The sequence below is a fragment of the Sminthopsis crassicaudata genome, chromosome 6 (genome assembly GCF_048593235.1).
Source record: "Sminthopsis crassicaudata isolate SCR6 chromosome 6, ASM4859323v1, whole genome shotgun sequence".
Taxonomy (NCBI): domain Eukaryota; kingdom Metazoa; phylum Chordata; class Mammalia; order Dasyuromorphia; family Dasyuridae; genus Sminthopsis; species Sminthopsis crassicaudata.
The window spans coordinates 252,966,732-252,988,632 of NC_133622.1; the positions used below are offsets into that span (position 1 = coordinate 252,966,732).

The 21,901-nt window shown below is 49.8% G+C and overlaps 1 protein-coding gene and 1 non-coding gene across 15 annotated transcripts in view; one reads left to right on the forward strand and one right to left on the reverse strand.

Moving 5' to 3' along the window:
- Positions 1–490: 490 nt before the first annotated feature.
- TRNAA-AGC (transfer RNA alanine (anticodon AGC)) lies at positions 491–563 on the reverse strand. Its single transcript has one exon. It is a non-coding gene; the product is annotated as a tRNA-Ala (tRNA).
- A 510-nt stretch (positions 564–1,073) lies between these two features.
- PPP6R3 (protein phosphatase 6 regulatory subunit 3) overlaps positions 1,074–21,901 on the forward strand; it is an 81,663-nt gene continuing 60,835 nt past the window's right edge. For 13 of the 14 annotated variants that reach the window (XM_074274392.1, XM_074274395.1, XM_074274396.1 and 10 more), the window contains exons 1-2: positions 1,074–1,188; positions 8,398–8,480. The gene's annotated coding sequence lies outside the window, so the exon portion shown is untranslated. The remainder of the gene's footprint in view (positions 1,189–8,397; positions 8,481–21,901) is intronic. The other variant, XM_074274390.1, reaches the window with a different exon arrangement.

Here is a 21,901-nt window from a genome sequence, read left to right on the forward strand (position 1 = left end):
CTCAGGAAGCCTCCGGTCCAGGCTTGGTGCACTACCGAGTTTGCATCCCTCTTCCCCTCCCCCTCCCACGCTATCGGAGCTTCTCCGGGATTTGTGGATTGAACGCACAGCACGTGGTTGGTATCAACAACATTGGTGGCTAATCAACAATCCGGGGGTTTCCCCTCCTTCACCCCTCCCCCCCTCCCCTCCCGCCTCAGGGCAGACCCCGTGGGGGCAGGGGTATGCGTTCCTCAGAGCTAAAGACTGAATTCGAATTCAGCTCCTCCTGCCCCCACCCCCACCCCCGGAGCTCCGGGCCTCGGTACCGAGCTCGGGAGTTCCCTAGGCCTCCGGCTGGGCTCGTGACCTAATAAACACCTCCCAGGTCACCCGGACCCCTTTCTTACAAAAGGGGAAAGAACCAGCGTGCGCAAGTCGCCCACGGCTTCGAGCCTCAGTTTCGCCAGCTGTAAAGGGGGGGGGAGGGACAGGCGGCTAAAAGCAATGCTGGAGAATGCGGGCATCGATCCCGCTACCTCTCGCATGCTAAGCGAGCGCTCTACCATTTGAGCTAATTCCCCGTGCTGGGGAGCGGCTTTGCGCGATCGCACACATTGGGATCACGTCATCGCGGCCCTGGCGTGGCTTCCTGAGTCCCGCCCGCCTCCGCCCCCGCCCCCATCGGCAGGCCCCATTGGCCGCCCCAAGTACTCTGCTCGGCTGCAGGGATTGGCCGGACTCGATTTATTTTTAAAAAGCAGCGTCCACCCCCATTGGGTGGTTAGCCCGTCTGTCAAGCTGGGGCTTCGCTGTTGCTAAGGCGGAAGGGGAACTCGAGAGTCTTCTTTCTACTTCTCATTCGCTGCTTTCCGACCCCAGGAGCCGGAGCTTCCGGATCCGTCAAGTCCGTAGGAAAAGAATGCGCTCCAAGCGCCTGATTGACGGACTCTCTCGCCCAATGGTCGAGAGGCCTCTGGAACCTCCGGAAGACCCAATAGGAAGTAGGGGTGGGAGATTCCTTCCAATGCTCGCGGGGCTGGGGGCGGTCCCGGCGCGGCGATTGGGCCAGAGCCGTCCGAGGGCGGGCTGTAGGCTAGAAGGGGGGAGCTCCAGGCCTGCTGGCTGGGGACTCCGCCATTTTGGGCGCTTCGCGGATGGTGTTGGGGAGCGCGCTTCGTGCCTGAGCGCAGCCAGCGGCGGGGCCGGGTGAGCGGGCGGGCGGGCCGGGGCGCGCGCGGCGGGGCCAGGCCGGGTCAGGGCGGGGGCAGGAGGGCGCGGGCCCCGCCGCTGCCTGGGCCGCCCCGTCAGTCAGGCGGGCCGGGCGGGCGGAGGGCAGCCCGGGAGGCCGGGCCGGGCCGGAGCGGGGAGCGGGCCTGGCCTGGGGGGAGGAAGGAGGAGCGCTGCCGCCGCGGGCCGGAGCCCCTGGTCTGTAAGAGTTAGTGACACCGCGGCGCCCCCGCCCCCTCTCCCGGAGGTTCCCGGGTTAGGGCGCGGGCAGGGAGAGGGCCCTCGGACCCAGGCGGGGGTGGGCGCGCTCGGGGCCCCGCCCCCTGACGTCCCGGCCCGGGGCTGCCTCCCCTTTTGGGCCCGGGGCTTGGGCTTGGGGGGCGGGGCCCGTCGGGTGCTTGGCTTTGGGGTTTCCCCCGCGCTCCCCTCCCCCGGAGCCGCTGGGAGGAGTTACAGAAAAGGAAATTGAGGCAGAGACGGGTGGGATGGGGAGCCGGCCGAAGGGGGCGGCGGGATTGGAATTTAGGTCTTCCTGTGCCGGCGGTCACCCGGAGGCGGGGAGGCGGGGCTCCCGCTGTGACCCCCCCAGGGGACGCCCTGGGGAGTCCGGTGAGTAGCAGGCAGCGAGTTGTTGGGAAGTCCCTCCGGGGACCCCCCTTGTGGGGGTGGGCAGTGGTCAGGTGACCCCGAGGCCGCCCCGTCTGTAGCGCTGGGGAGGGGGCAGCTCCCCGCCGAGAGGGGGCGTGCCGGCCAGAAAGTGCACAAGGTGCCTGCAGCCTGGCCTGGGCGCCGAGGTCAGGAGGGGGATGGGGAGCTCCCCTCCCCCTTTGTTCAGAGGCCGGGCACCCATGTGCGCCCTCCTGGGGCAGTGTCACCCGCCTGGTCAGGCTGGCCTGAGGAAGCCCCCGGGGAGGGCGGAGCCCCTGGGGCCGGCTCTGAGCGCCGGGCTTCTCTCTGGAAGGGAAACTGAGGCACTGCAGCCCCTGGGGAAAGTGCAGAGTGGCAGGTGGCGGCCCTGGGCTCCTCCCGGTTCTGGTTCTGGTTCTGGTGCAGCACCGACCGAGCCCCAGCCGTGTGGGGCAGGAGGTCTTTGAGGAAGACGTTGGAGGGTCGCGTGGGGTGGGGGGATAGACACCAGGAGGGACCATCCGAGCCTGGCATCGCCCACACAGCCCAGAGCCGGCCCGGGCGGTCCTTGTTCCCATTTTCCTGGTGAGGAAACTGAGCCCGAGCAGCGGCTGGCCCGTGACTCGTCGGGCGTCTCTGGGAAGCTCTGAGGCGGGCGCTGAGTCCGGGTCTCTGCCCGCCAGTGGCCGATGTGCAGATGAAGTGCGGGGAGCGCTCCAGAAGCTTCCCGGAGGAGGGGCCGGAGCTGAGCCTTCCCGCAGGAGCACAGGCCCCTCCCTCAGCCCGCTGGTGCCTCAAGTCTCTCCCGCTCCGGGCCATGCCCTACCCCGACACCAAAGGGATTTTCTCAGGGAACTGCCCCGGCTTCCTAACCTGGCCCCCTCCCCGCTTTCAGCCTCCTTGCACCGTGCTCCCGGAGCAGCACTCTGCCTGCGGCCCAGGACCCGTCTCCCAGCCCCCAACGTGCTTTCTGGTGGGCTCTGCCACGGCCCTGGCTCCCCGCTGCCCGAGCCCTCCTGGTCCTGGGGTCCTCCCTCGACCAAGAAAGTCCCTATCCTGTCTGCCCTTTGTTGTGCTTGTCTCCCCCTTAAGTGGTGAGCCCTTGAAGAAAGGGTCTTTGGCCTCTTTTTGTTTTTCTTGTGCCTGGCGCCCAGTAGGCGCTTAATAAATACTGATATTGACCTACTGTGTGCCAGGCACTTTGTAAAGCCCGGATGTACAAAGAAAGAGGAAGGCCCCGTTCCAGAGGAGCTCCCGGCTTAGACCCAGGAAGTCCCTCGGAGCCAGGGTGGTCCTGTGGCCTGCAAGGGGAGTGCACGAGGGGAAGTGAGCGGAAGGCCCCCCCTTCTCCGAAAGCCCCCGGGAAGGCAGGCTGGAGAAAGGTTGGCCCGGGGGAGTCTCCCTGGGGCAGGGGAACAAATCCCGGAAAATGGGGTCTTTTCTGCTCCCCGGTGCTTGTTAGGTGGTGGGCAACGTGGTTCCCTCACTTGGCTCTAGGGTTGTTCTTCGCATCCAGAGTGTGGCGGTGCTGGGGTAGGGCCCACGGGGGATGCAGTGGGGTCTGTGGGGACTCCCGTGGGGCTGCCGTGCTTTGGGGGGGTCTGTCCACCTGCCTAGACTCCCAACTGTCTCCAGGTAGATAGCGGCTCCCCGGCCGCCTGGTGATCTGGCTGCAGTTGAGTACACGGTGGGGGGGTGGGGGTCTTTCTGAGATCAGTTCTGGGCGGCTCCTTCTCAAAGGCTGTGGTTCGTCACAGAACAAGTGGAACATTAAGTGTGACCTGTTGTTATAAAAAGGTTTTAGTAGGAATTCAAAAGCTCTGATCTTAGCAATGCTGTGTCCGAACAAGTTCTTAAAAGTGGCTTCCAGGATGGGCCGGGGCTTCTCTTTGTGGTTGTTGAGCCAGTCCTGACCCTGTCGGCCTCCCTGCCGCCCTTATTGTGACACGGAGGGAGAAGCTGAGCAAACTTTGGGGGGACGCTGCGTCCGAGCGGGAAACTCTCCGGGCGGCCCTCCTCCTCGCCGCAGTGGAGCACTCCGAGGAGATCCGCGCAGTGGCACGTGGGCATCTGCCTGTGGCTTCTTTGCTAACAACTCATGTCCTTGGATTACTTGTGCCCGACAGGACCCAGATAGCTGGTGGCTATTTTATCACTTCCTTGAGACGCCTTGTGTTTGAGGGTCTGATCTGGGAACTCGATGGAGGACTTTGGAGTTTGGAGGGCCCTTGGAGGTCATCTGCCTTGAGGGGGGAGCCCAGAGCCCTCCGATTGGGGTCAGAAGCGGGCGCCGAGCTGAGACCACACTCTCTCAGATGATGAACCCCGACCCAAACCCGATCTGAAGGCAGATGTGCAGCTTTTCAGTCTGCGCCTCCCCCTCGCACGCTTGGAACAGACCCTTACAGAATTAAAATCTCCTTAGCTCGATAGCTGGCTGGTATGTCTCAGACATTAAAAATGCTCCTTACAAATATTATTTGGTGCTCATTCCAGGCCAGTGAATCAGATGCTATTATTATTGTCAATTCCCATTTTAAAGATGAGAAAACTGAGCCAGACAGAAGTTAAAGGAGTTGCTAAGTGGCCGAGGCAGGATTTGCACTTGGATCTTCTGGGTGGTGCGCTTTCATGCGGGACTGCCCTGCAGTTCACCTCGGAGATCAGACTGGGGAAGTGGTGTTTGTGGAGGACCGAAGCGCTGACTGCAGTCAGGGCCACTTGAGGAGAGGGAGAGGCCGGAGAGTGCTTGTCCTTTTTAAGCCACTTTACTACTTTTACTTGTACCTATTAGAAATTAGCCTGGTGTGGTGGTCAGTTTGTGGGGTCGAGTCCCGCCTCTTCCCGAGTGCCTCTGGGAGGACGGGCAAGACGCGGAGATGGAGATGTGAACCTGGAGGAGGAAGAGGATTCCATTTTTTATTCCGGTATAATTGTTTCCGTTGTAATTCTGTGTGGTTCATTTTATGTATTTAAAAATAAGGATTTATCAGGCTGCCCAAGGGATTGGGGACAAACTGGGAAGAGCCCCAGCTTTAGATCAAACTGTCAAAATGGTGCTGACCTATACTGGAGGAGGAGTCTCCAGCCATCGGGCTCAGTCCTGGTCCGGGGCCTGGAGTCAGGGAGACTCGGGCCCCTTGCTTTGCGCCCCGGATTCTCTGCCTGGGTTCCCTCAGTTGTGCTCTAGGGCAAGCTCGGAAGGCTCTCTGTCCTCTGTCTGTGTATGGGGGAGGGGTGTAGTTTTCCATCTTTCCTTAGGTACCAGCTACTGGGGCCTGGGCCCAGCTCTCTGACCACCTTAAAGAACCTTCTTTTGACCCGGCTGTCCCCACAAGCTGGAACTTTGTTCTCTTCATTTCCTCTCCCTTGTGACCCCTCCCAGATTGTCCCTTGTTGACCTCTGCTGTCAGTGGGCCCCACCCAGGATTTTTAGGGTGCTGCTTGCCGTTCTCTGTCCAGAGTGGCTGGTCCTCTTGGACTCTCCCACAGGCCTGACCCCTCCTCCTCTGCTGGATCTTCCCCTGCCTTGGGGCTCCCCATTTTCTCCTTTTCCTCTCCTCTCACTGGTTCATCCAGCTCTCAAGCCCTCTCCTGAAGGCCCCTTGCTCCACCAGCTGCCTTTGGACAGACACCTCCCAGATGTTGGGGAGACATCTTGACCTCGGCAGGTCCAGAACAGCTCACTGTCCTTCCCTAACCCTATGGTTTGCCTGTCCTGGTTCCCCGGCTTCTCTCCCTTGCACCTGTGTCCTGTCTTGTTTGCCTTCCCTTCGCTCCGCTGACCCAGCTACCACCTGGTTGGGGTCTGTGGGCCTCGGGGCATCTCTGCTCAAAACGGAGTCGGGGCCCAAGGGGGATCCCCGAGAGCCTTGGGGGACTTGAAAGCAATACGATTTCATAACAACCGGGGGACATTGTGGCTCACATTCACGAAAGTTTTGGGAGTCCAAGAGGTTTGTAAAGGAGGCCCCAAGATCAGAAAGTTTGGCGCTCTCTTTGGCTCCGTCTCTCCTTCCTTCACTTCTTTCTCCACTCAGCTGCTAAAGGGGTTTTTCCTGAAGCTAAACCTCAGCAGCTGCCAACCTTCGTAGCCCTCGGACTCTGCTCTGGGAGCACCGGCCAGCCCCCCCTTCCGAGGGCCCTCGTCTCCCACGTTGCTGGTCCCCGGTCTCAGGGAGCCGGCCTTCCTTGGCTTCCTCCAAACAGAACTGAGAACACAAGCAGAGCTAAAGAACCTGAATTAAAACCCCAAAAAAGACCATTTCCAACCCAGATAGCGGCCTTTCTCTATCTGAGGTGACCTCGCTCTTGCACGCGTGCATCTTCTGTGGACATGGTGATTTTCCCAGTATCCTCTCTGTTAGAATGTCATCTCCCTGTGGGCTCAGACCTTGCTTTTGTAGCTCTCGCTCTAGGGCTTAACCCAGGCTGGCACAGAACAGCCTCTTAACAAAAGTTTGCTGACCGACTCTTAAGTGTTCTGACCTCTGACAGCTTCCCTCCCAGTGCTTTTCTCCTTGCTGGGATTCCACAGCAGCCTGAGGTTGCCTTCCCAGCCTTCTGCCACCTCTTCTCCCCTCCCCCCTTCCCTCTTAGTGACTTCTGTTTTCTCTGCACATGGCTCCCAGGCTTACATCCCACTCGGTGTCTGTCCTGAGCTGTGAGCTGGATTCGAGGGTCCACATGTCCCAGAGGCGTCTCCTTGGAAGGGTCATCCTCACCCTTGTACAAACTCGTTCGTTTCTGTCAAGGGCACCTGTCCCCTTCCCCTGTGCCAGGACCACGGCCTCTGTTGTTTACAGCCATGCTTTCTGCCCCAAGCGTTCAGTCGTGGAGCCTTGTCAATCTGATGTCCACAGCAGGCTTCACCAACTGGGCTTTTAACTCCCCGTCTCACCATTCACCGGCTACCTGGAAACGTTCTGCTCGAGGAGCTTTTGGAGCTCCTTTGGAAGTCTGGGGCTTCCCTTGGCATGTAAAGTGCTGACTGTGTGCAGGCAAGTGCTGTGGATGAGCCTTGTGTGCTAAGAGAGATAGAAACACACAGAGACAGAGATAAAAAGAGAATGAGACAGAGACAGACAGAATGAGAGACAAAGACAGAAAGAGAAGGAGAAAGAGAGAGACACAGAGAGGTAAGAGACAGTCACAAAGACAGAGTGAGAGAGAGACAGAAACAGACAGGTTGCATCTGTTTCTGTCTTGATGCCACGAAGGCAGGGCCCGGCTCCCCCTGTGCTGGGCTCTGAGGAGGCCGCTTCTAAAAGTGGCCTCAGCTTGGAAATGGATCTTCTCGAGCTCCGTTCTGGCCGCGTTGGGGTCCTTCTGGACCCTTGAGGTTCCGCTGCTCTTTGCCTCCTAGGCCCCGGGCTGAGCTCTGGGAACACAGAGGGGGCCAGAGACAGCCCCCGCCTCTCCTCCTCCCCCAGCTCAGTCTCACGGGGTGAACAAATGTTGGTAGCAAACGGCTACCAACAGGGAAGCCGACAAGCTCAGCCCCGGTCCGTTTTGTCACCAGCGCCAGAGGAGTGGTCCCTGCAGATTGGGGGGGAAAGGGGGGCCAGTGGGGAGCCTGACTCTGGCCCCAGGTGGGGTTTTCTTGCCAGATCCTGGGGAAGTGGCCATTGCTTCCTCCAGCTCATTTCATAGATGAAGAAACTGTGGCAGACAGAGAAAGGGACTGGCCCAGGGTCATCCAGCTAGCCAGGGTCTGAGGCAGGATTTGAACTCGGGAAGAGAAGGCCTCCTGAGCTCTGCCCATTGTGCCAGCTGGCTGAGAGGAGGAGGGGCGGGCTGTGAGAGCCCAGACTGGGGGTGATGGGGAGCCACCAGTTCGTTAAGTTGGGGGGGGGTGTCAGGAAGACCTGAATTCAAATCCTACCTCAGACACTTAGTAGCCATATGACCTTGAGCAAGGTACCTCTCCCCTGGTTTGCCACCTCTTCCTCATCTCAAGTAGGAATGATGCTCTTAACTGTGAGGACCCTATGAGACCAGCACGGGGGAGCTCGCTGTAACTAGCGGCAGTCATGATTACTGTGGGGGTCCCTTCTTCCCCTAGTAAATGAGGTGTGAAGTCAGGCCTGAGGTGGGGGGAGGGACAGTGGTTGGGTCCCAGGAACAGTCTTTCTAGAGAGATGGTGCCCGGGGGGGGGGTCCCCAGCAAGGGCTAGAACATGGGGGCTCCGTTGGGGGCGTGTCGAGGGGGAGATGTCTGTGGAATGTGCAGACTGAGGTTTTTGAAAGCTGGCTGAGAGGTCACCCCGAGGTGGGGGAGAGGCTCTGGGGGTGGCCAGAGTCAGCAAGACTTGGTCAGCTGCTGCCTCCAGCTTTTACTCCAGACTTCTCAGGCCAGGTGCCCAAGTGAGAGAATTAGGTGAAGGGCTCCACCATGGTGTGGGGAAGTCCTCCTTGGGGACCACGGGGCTGTGTGAGAGCTATGGAAGTTGGGGGGCTGAGGAGGAGCTCTTGGAGTGCGGGACCTGCAGATTGTGGGTGCAGAGAATGCCCGGGGAGTGGCTGCCTCCATTGCTGACCGTGTGCCCCCTCCCTCCCCAGCCAGCCACTCTCTGGGACCAGCGTGAAGCAGCAGAGAAGGCACATCCCCTTGGCCCAGCGTCCTGGTTCTGCGATGAAGGCAGGTAGGTGCTGCTCCCCACGGGCCCCCAACCCAACTCCCCCCACCCGAGTCGGCCCCTCCTTGTCCCTAGGAGGTCTCTGGCAGCATCTTTGTGGCGCCCCCTGCTTTGTGAGAGCGCCTGGTGGAGGTTGTGCCTTCAGAAGGGTCCAACAGTTCCCGTGTGCCAAGAGACCTGGGCTTCTCTAGCTCTGGACGCCACCCTCACCTCCCACTAGGGCACAGGTGTTGGAGCAGAGCGTGGGGAACTTTCCCCAGAGTTTGGGGATCCGGGGACCAGCCCTTGGGGCCAGACCTGTCAGAGCCCATGCTGCCCAGGGAGCTTCTGGGGCCTCTTCCTGGCCAGGAGGCGGCCCCGGCGCGGGCCCTGGTCGGGTCGCAGGATGTGGTGGTGAGCCTCGGTGACACACAGGGCACAAGGCGGTCCTGGAGGGCTCAGGCCCGAGCGCGGCTGCCCCTTCTGGAGCCGGCTTCCTGCTTCTTCACCGTCAGACGCACGGCTACGGGCATTTCTCACTCCTTTCTACTTTACAGTTTCTAGTCTATTTTTGAAACTGGATAATCAAACTTGTTAAAATTCTGTGTAAGTAAGTAAATGGCTTACTCAGAGAAGTGCTGCTGCCTTTGGGAAAATGCTGCTTTTTGTTTTTATGTGACCACGTCATCGGTCCCTTCTCCCTCAGCAAATCAGCCATCTCTTGTAATAGGCTTTTTAAAAGGGGGGAAATCCTAGGCCACCAGTGGAGTGGGACTGTGTGTACAGCCTTCTGCACCTGCCGTTCTTCCTCTTTGCTGAAAAGGAAGGGGTTCTTCTTCCCTTCTTATTCCAATTCTTCATATTATAATTATACATTGAGTCTTGTGGGGGATTTCCCCTCTATCTTTAAGCTCTTTGGGTTATAGGCCTAGTTGAGGTGTCTGTGGGAAAAAGTCACAGGTCAATGACCATGGGGCAGTAGTTCTAAATTGTCTTCCAGAATGGCTGGACCTGTCCCAGCTTCCTCTCTCTGTGTACCCGTTTTCTCCTCCAATGACAGGAGAAATGATAACTCCTCATGGATTGGCCAACCAATATAATAACAATTAAACATTCAGTGTCATGTTACCAAAGGAATATGTTACAGAATGAAAAACAAATCCATGTGAAGGAACAAAAGTTTTAGAATGTCAAAGAAGATCATGAAAAAGTAGGGAGAAAGGGGCCCATTTTCCTTTGTCAGCTTGGCCAAATCTGATGGATGTGAAATAGAACCACAGATTTGTTTTAATTTGCATCTCTGATCATTAATAGTTTGTAACTTTTTTTGTCTCATAACTATAAATAACTTACTTCTTTTCTTGAGATCGGCCTATTTGTATCCTTTGGACTTTAAATCACTTAGGGAATGGTGCTTTTAAAACTGGAATCAGATCCGTATATATAAATGTAACTTTGCCAGAGAAATTTGTTATAAAGATTTGTTTTCCTCTATTTCCTTCTAAGGTTAGTTTCATTGGATTAATTTATGTAAAAGCTTTTCAATTGCATCTAATGAAAGATGGGCATTTCTTCTTCTGTGATCCTCCCCAGGGTTTGCTTGATCACTCTTTTCCCTGTCTTTTGAGATGAAAGGTCATTTCTTCCTTGGTTCTCGTCATTTGTTTATGATGTGACCATTTATATCAAGGTCATGTATTCGTCGGGAGCCTATCTTGGAACGCCGAGGGAGTTGTCGTGTCAGTTTCATTTCAGGCAGGCCCAGCTGTGTGCCTCAAATGGTGAAGTTGCCTGATAAGAAGCTGGGATCCTTGAGGGAAGGAAACTCTGAAACTACTTTGATTACAGCTTGCAAAAAAGGCCCTCTTCCTCCCTGCTTTTTCGTTATCTTCTTTGAAAATCTTAAACTTTTATTCCTTCTGATGAATTTTTTTCCTCATTCTGTAACATTCCTTTAGTAGTATGCTCAATATGTAATTTAAGTAGCCGTGTTATTATTATTATATGGACTTGACCAACCCATGAAGTTATCCTTTCTCTTGTCATTTAGGCCTTTATTTCCTTACATAATGTTTTGAAATTGTATTTTTCTAGAGCCTATGTATCTTGTCCGAAGGACTGTGAAGTATTTTATACATCCCATAGGTGCTTTAAGTGGAATTTCCCTTTTTATCTTTTCCTGTTACATTTTGTTGGCCATAGATAGAAATGTTGATTTTTTTTTTTTTAAGAAAATATTTTCCCTCAATTATATGTTAAAACTTTTTTAAATTTTGAGTTCCCAATTCTATTCCTCCCTCTCTTTTACCCTCCTTGAGATGGTAAGCTTATCAGTTCATGTAAATCTTTCCAGATTTTTTTTGAAATCATGCTGCTTGTCACTTCTTTCAGCCCACTGACTTGCCATCACAGTCATATATCACAGCTTGTTTAGCCTTTCCCCAGTTGATGGGCATCCCTTTGAGGAAATGCTGATTTTCCATGGGTTGATTTTTTTTTTTTTTTTTTATCCAGCAACTTGGCTGAAGTTATTGTTGGAATAATTTTCCATTTATTTTAGGTCTGACTTTATTTGTATGAAAAGTGTTTTTATAGTTGTATTCATCCAGTGGGCAATTAGGGTTAGTGTTTGTCTTGGCTGATCGACTCCCAAGTATTTGATATTGTCTGCAGTCATTTTCAGTGGAATTTCTCTTTATTTCTTGCTGCTGAACTTTGTTGGTAACATGTAGAAATGCTGATGACTTATGTGGGTTTACACCATCATAATCTTCTGCAAAAAGTGATCACTCAGCTCTTGTTCTTAGCATTCAAGGATCTGTGCTTTTGTTGTTGCTGTGGGCTGTCAGGTAGTTTTTGTAATTTTGGAAAACAAATCCAGTCAGTGGAACAGGTGAGCCACAGTGTCTTTGGCTCCACAGAGTGATCTCTTACTTTAAAAGTTGAAAAGTGCTCCGTGATGTGCTTATGATCTTGCTCTACCAAAGTTAAACACTCCCCGTTTATCTTGAGCATCTGGAGGATCAGTTATCCCACAAAGGTTTCTAGGGCCACAGAGTAGCTGGTTTTGGAATCGCTGCTTACTTACGGTGGAGGGGGGTGGGGACTCCTGGGACTTGTTGGAAGAACACGAGGCCTACCTTTTATGATTCTTTGCTTGATGGCGAGCCAGCGGGAAAGAAGGGTGGAACTTCTTCCTGTCCTGATACCTTCCACCTCGCTTGGAGCCCTGGCATGCTTTGCCTTGGCACTGAGTGACTAAGTCTAGTAGTTGACAATGGTCTCTTGGGTGACTAAGTATGACTTTGATTTCCAGGCTTCGGAGAAAGGATGTTGCCTCATTATCCATAGCTTTTCACGGATTTAATTTGTTGCCATAGTTTTGCTAATGTAAAAATGGTTTGAGTTGCTGGGCTTTTTTTTTTTTTTTTTTTTTTTTTTTTAATGTTTCCTTCAAAGATTAACATTGAACTTAAGATGCAACCAGTTAAAATTACTTAGTCTAACCATTTACATTCAAGTCAATTTTGACGGATGAAATAGTTCAGTGATAGTTTTGGTCAGTAGGTATTCAGGAAGATTCTCTGGCCTTCCTTTTCTTGTTCACTTGGCTGTAGTTGGTGTTACTCCATTGTTCTGGTTTTGCTTTTTTCTACTTTGCATTATTGGTGAAGAATTTTCCAAATTTCTTTGTATTGCTTATACTTGTCACTGGTTTACATTACAGTATTCAATTGCGTTATGTATCACCATAAGTTTAACTATTCCTTTATTGCTGGACATTTAGGTTTCCAGATTCTTACAGTTATGTAAAGCACAGTTGAGAAATTTTTTGTCTAGCTGGTTCTTTATTTCTGATAATTGGTCAATTCCTAATGATGGGATTATTTAATCAAAGAATATGATTACTCTTGTAACTTTGCAACGCCAGGGGAAGCAGGCTCGATTGCTTCCTCAACAGGAAATGTACTCATTGAACACTGAAGCAGGAAGATCGTGGGAAGAAGGTTTTTGGCAGTTGGGAAGACGGATTGGAAAGGAGAGAGATACCGTTAGGATTCATTCACACGAGAGGTTAATGGAGAGAAGGGGAAGAATGTGAGAGAGATGGTGTTCAGGGAGTTGACAATTGACTGGGGAGAGGAAGTGAACCTGAGTGACCAGAAGGTTGCCATGCTCTGAGCAGAAATGGGGAGATATTGCTTGTTGGTGATGCGAATTGAGGGAAGATGGGGGTTGCATGATCTTGAAAGAGGTAGCTTTAAATGTTGGAGGGCTGAATTTGGATCCAGCAGCATCTAGCATAGGCTAGAGCATGGCCAAAACTTATGCTGAAAATAGGAATGATTTGTGTAATTACGGATGTGTCTGCCAGCTTGCTTTTCAGAAAGGGTCTACTCTGTAAAGTGGAGGCAAGGCCTGCCTGTGATTCACATGGAAAAGCCCCAGGGCTTTAGTGGACTTCAGTCTTCACATGATTCAGCCAAACAGTAGGGCAGCCCCAGAGTTCACCAATTACAAGGAGCAGAGTGTGTCTGGGCCTAGGGAAGTGTGGGGGAGGACACAGATCAGAGAGTGAGATAAGAAACTCCCTCTCAGATACGTCAGATATGTCAGGTGCCCAGGGCACACCGGCAGACAGATGATGATGGGGTTCTGCAGTGCAAGTAAGAATCATTGGGGGAGTGACGAGTGAGCCTCTGATAGAAATCACTTAGAGAATGGAAAGGGCTGGGCAGCCCCTGCACAGAACGTGGAAACACTCATTTTTCGGGGTTAGGAATAGCTTATTATCCAGGAAAGCAGTCTGGAATGTCAGAAGGGTGGGGGCAGAGCCAGCCAGGAGAGCTTTAAGACAAGGACAGGGGAAACTGAGACCAGGCCTTTAGGCAGCAGCTAATGGTCATTGGTAACCTTTGTTCTCCACCCCAAATCTCATGTATAATTACTTTTCTTTCTTTCTTTCCTTTTTTTTTTTTTTTTTTTTTTTTTTTTTTGGCCAAGGCAATTAGGGTTAGTGACTTGTCCAGTGTCACACAGCTAAGAAGTGTTAAGTGTCTGAGGATGAACTGAACTCAGGTCCTTCTAACTCCAGACTGGTGCTCTGCCCACTGAGCCATATAGCTGCCTCCTAGAATTTATTTTCAATATTTTTTAAAATTATAAATTCTCTTCTTCTAGCTCCTCCCCCACCCATTGAGAAGGTAAGCAGTATATGTATGTGTGAAGTCATAAGTCATATAGTTCTGTATTAGTCATATTGCCCCCTAAAATGCCCCCAAACCCCAAGAAAAGTTTAAAAAGCTTCCATGTATACTTAGTGCAGTGGTTCTTTCTTTGGGCCTTTAGAATTGCCGTGGATCATTGTGTTAATCCATGTGGCCAGTCTTTCACAGTTGATCATCCTCCAGTCATGCTGTTTCTTGGTACCGCTCTCCTGGTTCTGCTCGCTCTCCTCTTCAACAGCTCATGTGAATCTTCCTAAGTTTTTCTGAACCATCTGAATTGCCATTTTTTGGCAGCACAGTAATAATTCGTCCCATGTTACAACTTGTTCAGCCATTCCTCGATTAATTGGCATCCCGTCAGTTTCCAATTTTTTGCCACCACAAAAAGAGCTGCTATAAATATTTTTATGTAGATGGGCCCTTTCCCTTTTCTTTGATCTCTAGCTTACCCGCCTATCGTGGGATTGCTAGGTCAGAGGGCGGGCACAGCTTTAGAGACCTGGCCTCGGTCCAAATGGTTTCCCAGAGTGGTTGCACCAGTTCATGACTCTAGCACCAGTTCATTAGTGTCCCTATTTTTGTACGTCCCCTCCAGCATTTCTCCTTTTCCATTTCTGTCATGTTAGTGAAGCAGTAATCTTTATTTTGAGAGGTGAAGTTCCCAAACAAAAGCCCCTTACATACACCTTTATTCAGTCCTGCTTTGAGGATCCTTTGTTTTGTCAGTGTTGGGGTGGGGAGGGTCTGTCCTCCTTCGTCCTGGTTACAGTGCTTTCCCCCTCTCCCTTCTTCCTCCCCTTCTCCACCCCCCACCCCCATTCTGGTGCTTCTCTTTGTACAGGGAGTTTTCCATTTTGGTTTTGTATTGGGCTCCTCGTGTCCTTAGCGGGGCTCCTTGTGTACTTTTTGAATAGCTCCTTTGATTGGACCAGTTTTAAGGGTTGAGGTGTGAGTGTGGAAGTTAGCATGACTTGCTTTTTCTAGAAATTTGGCTGTTTAACTAAATGGAAGAACTTGGGCTGAATCACAAGAGACAAGCCTTAAAGGTGACCCAGGGCGGCATCCCGAGAGCCCTGAGGACTGGGCAGATTTCCGTGATTGGCCCCAAACTGCGCCCTGGGTTAGGAGCCAAGGTTGGCACCCTGTCCCCTTGATATGAGAAATGGGCCATTTCACTTTGTATTCCCTGCTTCTGGTCTTGGCTTGGCAAGCATCATGGGGTAAGATTGCCAACCAGGTTACTTGGGATGATTGCTCAGTGCCCGTGCTCCCCGGCCTGTATTCTTTTTTTTTTTTTTTTTTTTTTTTTTTTTTTTTTTATTTTTATTTTATTTTATAATTATAACATTTTTTGACAGTACATATGCATGGGTAATTTTTTACAACATTATCCCTTGCACTTACTTCTATTCAGATTTTTTCCCTTCCTCCCCCAAACCCCTCCCCAGATGGCAAGCAGTCTTATATATGTTAAATATATTACAGTATAATTTAGATACAATATATGTGTGTAGAACCGAATTTTTTTGTTGCACAGGAAGAATTGGATTCAGAAGGTAAAAATAACAGTTTACATTCATTTCCCATTGTTCCTTTTCTGGATGTAGCTGGTTCTTTCCATCATTAATCAATTGGAATTGGATTAGCTCTTCTCTATGTTGAAGAAATCCACTTCCATCAGCATACATCCTCGTACAGTATCATTGTTGAAGTGTATAATGATCTTCTGGTTCTGCTCGTTTCACTCAGCATCAGTTGATGTAAGTCTCTCCAAGCCTCTCTATATTTCTCCTGTTGGTCATTTCTTATAGAACAATAATATTCCATAACATTCATATACCATAGTTTACCCAACCATTCTCCAATTGATGGACATCCATTCATCTTCCAGCTTCTAGCCACTATGAAAAGGGCTGCCACAAACATTTTGCCGGCCTGTATTCTTTTGCCTCCTGGAGGCATCTGTACCTGGGGGAGGCACAGGTCAGTGAAAGGGCCACAAGGGGGTAAGAGGCAGGAACTGAGAGCGGGGAGGCCGCCTGGGCCTGAGAGACGGGCATGGGGAGCGCCGCTGTGTGCAGAGGAGGCCGTGGAGGTCATGGTCTTGTTCTGTGGATAGGACACAATGATGTCGTCTCATCCATTTTTGGGGACATTCTTTTTTTTTTTTTTAATGTTAAGTTCCAGATTCTTTTCCCAACTCCCTGTCTCCTCATGTGTTAATGGAGTATAAGCTCCTATTTAGATAGAACTAGGAAGAAAAACCAGACTCCATTGGCCAGAAGAGGCCTTTATCCTGGCTGCTTGGTGACACCGCTCCAGCCCTTTTTGCCTGAACTAGAAGGCTGGAGGGCAGGGTTTCAGGCAAGGCCTGAAGGAAGGGAGAAGCAAGGGCTGTAGGAACAAAATCCCCTTTAATGTATTATGCCAAAGGCGGGGGGACTTTGTGTTTGGCACATTTACTTGAACTTCAGTCCAGCATTTTGTGTTTATGAACCTCTTGTTATTTCCTAAAACAGAATGGGAGCTCCTTTTTTTTTTTTTTTTTTAATTAATTTTATAATTATAATTTCTTTTTGACAGTACATATGCATGAGTAATTTTTTTTTACAGCATTATTCCTTGTATTCATTTTTCCAAATTTTCCCCTCCCTCCCCCTACTCCCTCCCCTAGATGGCAGGCATTCCCATACATATTAAATATCTTATAGTGTATCCTAGGTACAACATATATGTGCAGAACCGAATTTTGTTGTTGTCTGCTGGCCATTTCTTACAGAGCAATAATATTCCACAACACAGAATGGGAGCTCCTTGAGAGCAGGGTCTGTTTTCCCTTTCCACAGTGACTGGCACCTACTCCATGCTTAATAAATGTGGGTTGCTGATTGTCCCCTGGAGCCCTGATCTCCCCTGCTGCTCCCTCTTCATCCTCCCTATCTCTAACTTCTTTCCTTCCTGGGGTCAGATGGAAACCTCTTGAAGGCAGACTTTGCATCCCGGGCCCGTCCTCTGTGCTGATGATGGTTGTTAGTCCATAGACATTCTCTGCTCAAGCCTGCCCAGTGTTAAGAAGAAAAATGAGGTCTTGAAAAGAATGAGTGTGGCCCTAAGAATTTGGAGCTTGCCTGTTGGTTCTGTCCCTGGGTGATCTGGGGCAATTTGCTTTAATCTCTCTGGGACTCCGTTTCCTTTTCTGTAAAATAAGTTTCAGCTAAAATTATCCCTTTGGTCTCTTGCCACTCTCAACCCACGGTATTTTCCTGTGCTCTCTCTTTCCTGTTAATTGCCTTATTTCCTCACAGTGCAGTTCCCTCCTCAGTATTCCTGAGGAATCTGGCTTTTGTCCCCACTCAAAACTGCTTCCCCCAAGATGCTCAGTAACCCTTGTCTCAGCAAAGTATCACGGCCTCAGGGCCAGTCAGATGGGGTTTCCCCACTTTAGCCACGTGGACTGTGCATTCTGTCACTTACTGGGGCCTTAGGCCACAGGTGACCAGACTGAAGCCAAAAAGCCAAACTGAAGCAATGCTTAACAAAACAAACGAAAATACAATCCAACACTATGTTAATTTGTGGTTTTCCAAGTCAATGAGTGACTGCAGAGACCAGTTTCTACTTCATTTGATCTCAAAGCCTACAGAGAAAGTTCTGGCCTTTTGCTAAAGGGCTTTCCCTACGCCCTGGGGCTCCCCATGGCCTGGGGAAGGGCCACCCATCCCTGGTGGACACTTTTCTGGAAAACGTACTCACACGGTGTCTACCCAAGGCCTTCTACAGAGGACTTCCCGATGGCATATTGATTCCCTGGCCTTAAGAAGGGGGGCTATTTGGGCCACTCTGGGATCCCTGGTGCCGAGTGAACTTACTGTCCTGAGCTCTGGCCAGTTCCAGCTTTGGGCCTGTTTCAGCCCTCCCCCTTTCTCTCTTTTCATTTAGCATAGAACCTCATTTTTGTGATAGTTTCCCTTGACATCTGGGACCGAGCTCTCTGCCCTTGACTGTTGGTTTTCTTGTCTGTCTCTTTCTTCCCATCCTCCTTTGCCAGCTGACCTTCCCCCTTGACCCTTTTAAATGGGAGTTTTCCCTTTCAGACATAGCCTTCTCCTAAGACTGAAACTTCAGGGCTCCCCATCATCTTTGAGTCTGGTATATTCAGCTCCTGACCTCCCCAGGTATTTCCATTTGCTTGAAGGACATCTTTCCCCAAAAGCCCAACTTCTCATGCTCACCACAGAGTTCCTCGTTTGGTTCCTGTGTCTCTTGCTTTCTTGTTGGTGCCCTGGGGCAGCCCTGGCAGTGCCCAAGCTCTGTTGGGGGGGGGTCCAGGCCTGGGCTTTCTCTGTTGGAAGACAGTGCTGGGAGTGCCCAGGAGAGCTGGCTAGCTTTAGCCTGGAGAAGAGAAGGGGTTATCTCCTTCAAGTACTGGTGAGCAGGGTGGTTCTATTCCCAGGGCCAGTCTGGGGGTACTGGGGATCTTTGGACTGTCCACACATGCTCTGCCTCTTCTCCCTCTTCCTCCTCGTGCCAGGGTATTTCATTGGGGCTGGGGGCAGGCAGTTGGTGGACAAGTTGGCCAGGAGGACCCTGGTAGGACTGAGGAGGAAGCTGCCAGCAAGGGGGCTGAAGGCAAATCCTCAATTATTGTAACCGGGGCCTTCACAGATACAAAGCTCTATGTGGACCTCTTCGGGAGATTGGGGGCCAGCCCTCCTCCCCATGGGCCCCAGGGGCTGGCCACGGCCGTCTTGGGGGATTTACTCCTCCACACACATGGTTGGGGCCGTGCCACATGTTCAGAGTTACCATCTGCAGCCAGGAGTTCAAATGTGGCCTCAGACACTTCTAGTCGTGTGACCCTGGGCAAGGCTCAGTTTCCTCATCTGTAAAACGAGCTGGAGAAGGACATGACAAAGCACTCCAGCGTCTCTGACAAGAAAAACCCAAATGGGCTCATGAAGAATCAGTCTTGGTAGCAGTAGCACAGTTGGACTAGCACTAGGTGTACACTGATATTTTGCAGCTTTGGACTTGCTTTTATTGTGCATTTCCTTCAATGGTTGCGTGCTTGCTTCAAGAAAAATAAAAAGATTATAGAAATCATCCATTTGCCCCTCCCCATTTTTTCCCAGTTTGTCTCCATAGTATAGTGCAGTAACATTTTAGAAGAGACTGTTGGGCTAGATTATTCCGAGGTTTTGTACTATCCTGCCATCCAGGTGTATTGCCATCTTTTGTGCCATCTTGATGTTTCCCAATTTGAAAGGGCATATTCTGTCATTCCACATTTTGTTTTGTGGTTTTAAGTTCTATCTGCTGATCGATCTCCATCCCTTAGTGGGCATAGTTATAGCTTCCATTCCCCTTTCGTTGCGGTGCTTCAGAGACATTATTTTCATAGGGTCCTGTATTTTCTTCCCTCTCATTTTATTCCTTTGTCTGTCTCCTGGATCCCTCCTCCGGTGGATCTGTCATTCAGGAGACTCCCTGTCTGAGACCTGAGCTAGAAAGGGCCTCAGAGGCTCTCTGGAAAGCAGAAGGCTTCCGGTGGGAACAATTCAGGGTTGAGATTCCACAAAGTAACATACATAATATGGGGTTCGAGGCTAGTTAAAGACACTTACATTCTCATGGGGGAGGGTAGCATCTTACCCAGACTCTTAGAAAAGGTTGTCAATACGCCATTTTCTTATTTTTTTCTTGTAATTTGGCATCTAATCCCATCTCTGGTTTTACATGGCTCTTGAACAAGTTACCAGTGATCCTGTAATTGCTAAATATAGTGGTCTTTTTATATCTAAGTCATGTATCCATTTGGAATTTATTGTGGTATACAATATGATATGTTGGTCTAAAATTAATTTCTACCAGATTGCTTTCTGGTTTTCCCAGCAATTTTGTTCAATTGTTCAATTTTGTTGCGGCTTTGCCTCAGTAGGTAGGATTTTTGAGCGTCTGGACCGTGCTTTTTCCGATGTTTGCTTCTCAGTCTTGTTTTCCTTATCTGTTCCACTAATAAATTTTCTTTTTTAATTAGTACCAGAGGATTACTTTTCTGTATAGTTTGAAATCTGATACTAGTAAACTATTTTCCTTCACACTTTTTCATTATATCATTCTTGTCATTCTTTTGTTCTTTTAGATGAATTTTTTACTTTAGCTGCATTTAGTATTTTAGCACTGTGATGCAATTTTTTGGGTAGCTTTGGGTAAATTGGCATAGAGAGTAAATTTATTTAGATAATTTATTATGTTGGCCCAGCCTACCCATAGACATTTAATATTTCTCCAAATTTTTTTAAAAGGAATTATTTTCTGTAAAGCGTTGTATTCACATATTTTCATATGTTTATCTTAGTAGGTGACCTTCCAAATCTTTTATACATCCAGTAGTTACTTGGAATGTTTTTTCTTTCCATCTCTTCCTGTTGGGTTTTATTGGTAATGTATAGAAACTCAACCTTGCTTTTAGAGATTATCCACCTGATTCCCAGCTGACTTCCCCTTCCTTTACTTCTAGTTGCTTTCATTCTAGTCTGCAAATCAGTCCCCTACTCGGGGATTTCTTTTGCCTCTGCATCATCACCCCTTTTTGGGATCCCTTCAGCCAACTTCCAAAATGAGACTTGATTGAATGTTCTCTCCTTTCCTTTTGAATTTCTTTCTATTACTTTTTATCAATTTTGCATTTACTTAGGTATATCTGTATTAGGTATATCTCTTGCCAGGAGAATAGAAAGAAGCTTCAGGATGAGGGAATGGACTGTTTCCATTTTAATAATAATAATTGCACCTGCTTTCCAAGGATGTTGAGAGGACTAAAAAGGATAATAATTGTAAAGTGTTTAGCATGGCACTTGTGCATAGGAAGAGCTATTTAAATAGTTGATAGTCTCCCTGCCGCTGCTTGCTGCCTCTGCTCCTGCTACTACTGCTATTGCTATTACATCCTCACCGTCTTCATTTTCTTTGTAGCCCCAATGCTTAGCCGAGGGTCTAATATGATAGGCTTTTAACATATGCTTGTTGAAGGTGTTAGGTTTGATTCATGCCAAGCTGCTTGGAGTCATAGAGATAATGTAATTAGCTTCATTCTATATATAAGGTCAGGAGAGGATAAGTGAATTGTCCAAATGAACACTTTGTGCTTAGCCAGATAATTTTGTGCTCCCTAGGCCTCTGGAAAGCAGAACCTTCATCCTTGACGTTGATACTGTCAAATGAAGAGGCAAGGATTGGGGAATAGACTAGAGAATGGACCACAATGGAAAACCCACAATTGGAAACGTTCAGTTGTAAATTGGGGGAAAGTGGTGCCCTTGGGCTCTTCTTGCTTAGATGGTTTTCTTTGTAAATTTTCTGCATTACATCAGGAACTATAGTGGTCTTGTTATTTTTGATTATTTCTGTTTAGTTAATAAGAAGAAAACCACCCACCCAAAGACATTTCGGCCTGTATTTTTCACTAAATCTTCAACTAATTGTCGTCCACGGTCTTCTCTGAATATCCACTGTCTTTGATCTTCATAATTGTTCCTCTTGCTTGGATGTTGCTGTTATTGGATATTGTCCTTAGACAAAGCATCTGACGTTAAACCTTGATTCTGTCTAGTAAAAAGTGTTTGCAGTTATCTTTTCATTGTTGCCCAATGCAGCCCATAGTAATGCTGTGCATCCACTGGAATCCTAAGAGAAGAGGGTTCTCCCGTCCTTTCTAGCGGGTGGTTTCCCTATGGGGGCTTGGCTGGATTTGGAACATTAGCTAGCTTAGGGGGGGATTGATTTCTTGCCTGGCTGCTGCTTTGGGTGGCCCTGAAGTTGCATAGCCAGACAGTGATGTCATCCAATTAGATGCTTCTCTTTGGTGTAAGGTGTGGCCATGAGGTTTCTCTTACCCGATTATATGAATTAATGTTGTATTTTGCACTTTGAGCGACAGCAGTTTTTACTGTAGTTTTCTGGTAAGATTTTTGCTAAAATTTCCAGCGATGAATTTGTCACTTCGCTACAAGTATTGTTGGTTGGCTTTGGTTGGAAGATGCCTGGATCTGCAGAGTGTCTGGTTAGGCAGCTTTGCCTGTGCTTTCCAGAAGATTTAGCTCTGTCCTAACTTGAAGGGGCTTTGAATAATTAGGTCAAAGTTGAACTTTCTCCTGGGCCCCAGTTTCTCGGTTCTTTAAGGTCTGCAGTTGTTTTCTGTACATTCTCTGATTTGTTCTT